The sequence below is a fragment of the Rhododendron vialii genome, chromosome 13a, assembly GCF_030253575.1.
Source record: "Rhododendron vialii isolate Sample 1 chromosome 13a, ASM3025357v1".
NCBI lineage: Eukaryota > Viridiplantae > Streptophyta > Magnoliopsida > Ericales > Ericaceae > Rhododendron > Rhododendron vialii.
The window spans coordinates 27,664,932-27,671,154 of record NC_080569.1 but is presented as its reverse complement, the minus strand read 5'-3'; the positions used below and the strand labels follow the sequence as shown (position 1 = coordinate 27,671,154).

The 6,223-nt window shown below is 38.6% G+C and overlaps 1 long non-coding RNA gene across 2 annotated transcripts; it reads left to right on the top strand.

Annotated features, from left to right (window-relative positions):
* The first annotated feature begins 4,275 nt into the window (after nucleotides 1–4,275).
* Nucleotides 4,276–6,072, top strand: LOC131313306 (uncharacterized). 2 transcript variants are annotated; one of them, XR_009196163.1, is made up of 3 exons: nucleotides 4,282–4,392; nucleotides 4,578–5,793; nucleotides 5,911–6,072. It is a non-coding gene; the product is annotated as an uncharacterized LOC131313306 (long non-coding RNA). The 2 variants fall into 2 exon arrangements; XR_009196162.1 differs by having other exon boundaries at nucleotides 4,276–5,793.
* Nucleotides 6,073–6,223: the final 151 nt, after the last annotated feature.

The window sequence follows — 6,223 nt, the reverse complement described above, 5'->3', positions numbered from 1 at the left end:
TGGTTTCTCCAATGGCCATCAATGGGAAATTTTCTTTGTTTGTATATTGAGCTCTCAAGTATTAGGAATAAAGACTATAACAGCATGCATGCTAGCTGTTTTTTTATTTTACTGCAATTCAAGAAATTCTTTGACTGGAGAAATTGTTGCCTCACACTACATATGTCCATCTTTATTGCTATGTTGGAATCAAGGAAAGAAAATAAACGTCAAAGTTGGATATGAAACTAGGAGTCTGGGTCATGCAAGAAGTGATTCGAATTCTGTTTCAACATTATAAACCCCCTTAGACTTCTACCTACTAGAGTGACCTGAATGATTTCGATTTGGAGTTGTGAATCGCATAGGTTTAGGCCAATATTTTGTCATATGATTCTCTTTTTTCCCTGGAGGACATAAAAAACTGAAATTATAAGCCTATAGGTTGTTGGCTGGAGACTGTTGGATAAACAAAAAGGACTTAGATTACAATGTCTGTGAAAGCTGAGAGATTTCAAATGCAGGGTTGACCTCATCGACAAAATATACGAGGTCGTAGAAGTCACAAGACACTTCCCAAATCTGTACTTGGAACAGCCCAATCAAATGAGAGTTGAACTACCCATGCCGTGGAGTGAGATTTCAAGTGAAACCACAGATGCTTTGGTATCAAACCTATGTATTTTTTTTTTTGATTGCCATAAGACCTATGTATTGCAGTAGTTTCTTGAGAACTAGCAGTTTGACAGTATTTGGTAGTCCAGGTTGTGTCAATTTTATTAGAGTCGCCATTAACTTTCGCCATTTGTTAAAAAAATTTCTTTTTTGGGTTGTGGAAGGCTGCCATTTTATTAGTAATTGGTTTCGACTGTTGCTGGTGAATAAAAAAAGACATATATTGGAAATCCTAAAATTCTATGTATTGGGTTGGTTTCAGTGTAAGATCATTTTTTTTGTATGTATTGATTATTCCCTGACTTGTATAGTTGTAATGGATAAAGCAAAGTACAAGAGTGTCATCCATGCATGTTCACTAAAAAAGGATCTTGAACTTTTCTCTCATGGAGATCAAACCATCATTGGTGATAGAGGCATTAATCTAAGTGGTAGGCAGAAGCAGCATGTGCAACTTGCCAGGGCACTTTATCAAGATACATACATTTATTTACTTGATGGTCCCTTTAGTGCTGTTGAAGTGTTGATGCATGCAATGGGTCTGAACTATTCAAGGTTAGGATTTTACTTCTTGTGTCATCCACTTAGCAGTTGAATGAATGGAGTTTGGCTAAACATTTTACATGGAACTGCAGGAATTCATAATGACAGCTCTAGCCATGAAGACTTTGATTTTCAGAACCCACCAAGTTGAATTTTTGCCTGCTGCTGATATGATACTGGTATGGATTCATCTTTTGGTCTATTCTGCATATGGTATGATGTAGAAGATTTATGGTGATATGAACTTCTTACGATGTGTAAACTCTTATCATAGCAAGGTTGCCTTGTTCTATACAAAAAAGTTACTACATACAAGTTATTTTGAAGGGAATTTTCTGCGTTGGTAATTTAAGTTATTGATTTGAAGGTCCATATCTGAATTCCTTTTATTGGTCTTTGTCCTATTCTGGGTTTGGTAAATTTTTATTCAGGGACATTTATGTTAGTTTAGTTTTCTGCCTTATTACTTGTTGGATGGGACATGTCAGTTGCAAATTATTATATCTATTATTAACTCGAGGATTTCACATGCACATAAAGGAGAAAAAATATCTACGTAGCTTCTAGAAATGCTTAGTGAGGCATTATTGGTCTATGAAATCATAGCAAACCAAAATGTAAGAGGAATTTAGCCCCCAAAATGTCAAGGAAAGGCTGGAAAGGTAGCATCCAAAATGCAGGGCAATGGTTATTGCCTTATGGGACCATTTAAATCATGAACCACTTTAGTCTTAAGCCCAATGCAGCCGCTTGCAGCACTAAATCATGAAACTCTCAAATTTCTGTCCTTTAACCTTCCTACTATATCCCAAAATCACAGGGTTAAATTCAACGTTCAAGTCAGTGATCCAACAGCATCAATCGAGGCGACAATCTTCCCAGAAATTGCCGAGCAATTCTATGGCATCACTGGGGCCAACAGAGACACAACCGAACCTGATGTAAGAACATTATTCCTGTTTACACCGAGCATAGCTTAAACATACTCCCTTTCCCGCATAAAAAAAATAAACGCTGCTTTATCGTTATGTGATTCAGGCCCCACTCTCCCCCGAACTACTTGACCACCTTGCTGAACCCAAGAAATGCAGCATTACCCTCAAAGCTTACATGAACACCTACGTACGTTGGAATTTCCCAATGCAAATTCAATGTCTATTCAATGTCTGCCCTGCCAATACCAGCACTCGATGACCAGCAGAATCTGCAACAACCATTGGCTTTTGATCAGCTAATGCTTTTCAGCATCCATTAAAAACGAAAAAAACACCGCTACAACAGCATCCAGCCAAACAAGCGAAGAAATTCCAATCAAAAAGCCCAAGTTGAACTGAGGCCATAGAGACTCCAATGAACAAAATTTCACTATGAAAAGTTCCCTTTCCAGCTGTTTTTGCACTGCTGTCTATGGCTACTCCAAGCTGTACTGATGTTATGCTCCATGTCTAAATCAGCTAATGCCCAAGTTGAACTGAGGCCATAGAGACTCCAATGAACAAAATTTCACTATGAAAAGTTCCCTTTCCAGCTGCTTTTGCACTGCTGTCTATGGCTACTCCAAGCTGTACTGATGTTATGCTCCATGTCTAAATCAGCTAATGCTTTTGATGCTTTCATCAATCTATGTTATGTATCTATGTGTATTCATCAGCTAATGCTTTTCCATGTGTAATATGTAGATCGACTAATGCTTTTGACACTTTGATAAATCTATGTAATGTATCTATGTGTGTGCATCAACTAATGTTTTTGCTACTTTCAGCAATCCATGTAATATATCCACCCACCTATTTCCATGTTCTACCTGTTTCCATCCACTTCTATTGCTTCCAACTGTAAATTACAAGCAACACATATCTAGCCTAAATCAAAACTTGTTCTCTTCAACGAGTATGCATTCGTGCTTTGCACAAAGGAGAACCTAGTAATTAATGAAGAACAAAAACACAATCAAAAGGGACTACAATCTTCCAAGCTCATAATCCAGATACAAAAGTGCCCATATCGATGCAATCAAAGCTATAAAAAAAAATTAAGATTAATATATAGAAGAACAAAAATCAGATACCCACCAGAGCGCAGATCCAAAATACCCAACAGTAAGAGAGATTTTTATGAGGCGAACAAGAGTACAAGACAACCCAATTTGTTTCTTTAGTTTTCTTTTTCGTTATCGGTTTGTCCACTTGCTGTTGGGGTACACCCAAATGGAGTGGGTGTGAGTGTAGGGGATAAAACCCCTTGTCTTATTCTCCCCTTTTGTTTTGGACTGCCTTTGGCAGTGTGTGCACGCAAGAGACGTGAGAGAGAGCAGAGAGAGTGTGAGCCGTGAGGCTCCCCCGTCGGGGGGAGCGGTGCTCCTCGGAGATGCTCAGATATTTCGTCGGAGAGCCACCGGAGTAAGGGCGAGAAAGAGGAGTGGGGAAGCTGGATCGTGGCTATATATCCCGGAGAGATTTTTTCATACTTGTATATGTGATTTATACATAGTGAAGTTTTTCTCGGATATCTCTCGATTGTGCTTGGTTTGGTTACGTGCTTGTGCTTGAGGAGCGGAATCGGGGTCGGGGTCTCGACACAGCAGTGGTATCAGAGCCGGAGTTGCTGGTTCGGGGTCACCGGAGAAGCACGGACAGCACGTTGGAAGAAAGCACGGAGCATGGTCTAAGCTGGGTTCTCGGTTGAGCTGTCTGAAAACACAATCGGACCAGTAAGGGTTGTGCACCTCACTGCGACGAGTCTATAGGAGGTGACAGGGTCGAGTTTCGTCACCGAATGAAGGCTCGGGGGCCATTCGATCGCAGCGGGCGGAGTCGGCGACGGGTGGAGAGGCTGTTTTGAAAAGCCCGAGGTCGTGGCGTTGGTTTAATTTAATATTTTACTTTAATGTTAATATTAATTTTGTGGGTTTATTTTAAAGAGGTAATATATGCAATTAAAGATAAAGGAGTGTAAATACCTTTGAATTGGTCTTCTTGTTTTACTCCTAAATTTTTGTAGCATGTGTTGCATACTAATGGCAGGATAAATCCTATGCTTGATAATGTCCTAATTCTTTTCCTAAATATCTGGCACATTCCTCTTGCCCAACAAACTATTGTTTACTATAAAACAATGTTCACTGTTTCGGCTGTTGATAAGAAAAAAAACTTTATCTACATCTCATTCTCTCTCCTGCTTTAAAAAACATACACAGTGACTGATCATATTCGGTTCATATATACATATTTGGTTCTGTATTATATTTGGATTTTGAGTGTCGGGAAACTATCGGTTCGTGAGTTTGATTCGCTGCACCGAAGAGAACTTGAAGGTCGTTGTATCTTGGGGAAAGAACGCCATCCAACCCCGTGCAGAAGGGGTGTATCATTCTTTAGGAGGGCGCCATCACGTGCCTCGACCACCCCACAGGCTATTCTTATCTTTTCTCTAATAATATCTAGTTGTCTTACTTGGTTGTTATTATTCTTGTTTAGGCATTTAATTTCTAGCAGAAATTTCCTAATCATATAATTTTCCCAACAATCTAAGGAATGATATTTGCTAGGATTTTCTATTAGGGTTACACTTGTTGTAGTATTGTTGAGCGGCTCTGTTTCTAAAAAAAAAAATGGCATTTGATGATTCGAGTTCTTGCAAACTCGAGAAGTTCAATGGTCAAAATTTCAGAAGTTGGCAACAACAAATGAAATTTTGGCTCACCACTTTGGGTTTATATTCTGTGATTCACTAGGGTTTGGTTTCAAAAGGAAAAGAAAAATCTTCTGAAAAAAGTGGAACTTCTAAGGCTGTTGAAATTGTTGAAACTGGCAAGGATTCGATCCCGTCGAAAAAATCTACTGATGATGATGGTTTTGATGAGAAAGATTATTTGTGTCATGGTAGGATTTTGAGTGCATTATCTGCTAGTATCTATAATATTTTTTGCACTAGTAAGAGTCTAAGACTGCCTTTGAGTTGTGGGAAGCATTAGAATTTAAATATGGGGCCGAAGATGCCGGTCTTAAACGGTATTATGCGGAAAAATTTTCCGATTTCCAAATGGTTGATGGAAGGTCAGTGATTGAACAGACCCATGAATTTCAAAATATACTCTATGACCTTAAGAGAAAAGGCATGGATTTAACTGATACTTTTCTAGTTGCTTCTCTCATTAAAAAATTGCCTCCCTCGTGGTCTAAATTCGCTAGAGAACAAAAGCAAAAGCATGATGACTATATATACTTTTGATGAGCTTTTAGTGTCTCTAAATATTGAGGAGAAGCATCGTGAAAAACTAGTTGAAATTCCTGCTTCTGATTTTTCGGCTAAGGCTCTCATTGTAGAAAATCTTCATAAGCCTACGCATCAAAGTTTTAAGAGAACCAACTCTACTAAATAGTTTGTGAGCCATAATAATAATAATAAACCAAAAGGCGAAAATATTATTCAGGGAAAGGTAGTGGCTTGTTGGGTGTGTGGAAATACTAATCACAAAGCCAAGGATTGTCACTATCGTAAAGGCCAACCTCCTAAGCCTCGTGGAAATAATGTAGCTCCTAGACCTCAAGTGAATGTCGTCACTGTGGAGGCCAACTCCTCTATCCCTGCTAACAGGTATTTTGTTAGTAGCCCTGGGTTAAACGCTGTTTCAAATCAAATGTTTGGTTTATAGATTCGGGTGCTAACATTCATGTGTGCGCTGATAAAAATATTTTTCCATCTTATTATCAGGAATCAGGCACAAGAACTGTAAGCATGGGAAATGGGAGCATGGCCAGGGTACTAGGAGGAGGAAACGTTAGTTTGAAGTTGACCTCAAGCAAAGTTTTCACCTTAGATCAAGTCTTGCATGTTCCGGACATTAATAAAAATCTAGTCAGCGCTTCTTTATTAGTTCATCATGGTTTAAAGATTGTTTTAGAGTCAAATAAAGTTGTCATTACTAAGAATTGTAGTTTTGTTGGTAAAAGGTTATTTAGTTGATGGTTTGTTTAGTCTTAATGTTGTGATTTTTGATTCAAATAAAAGTGCCTATAAGTTCTTC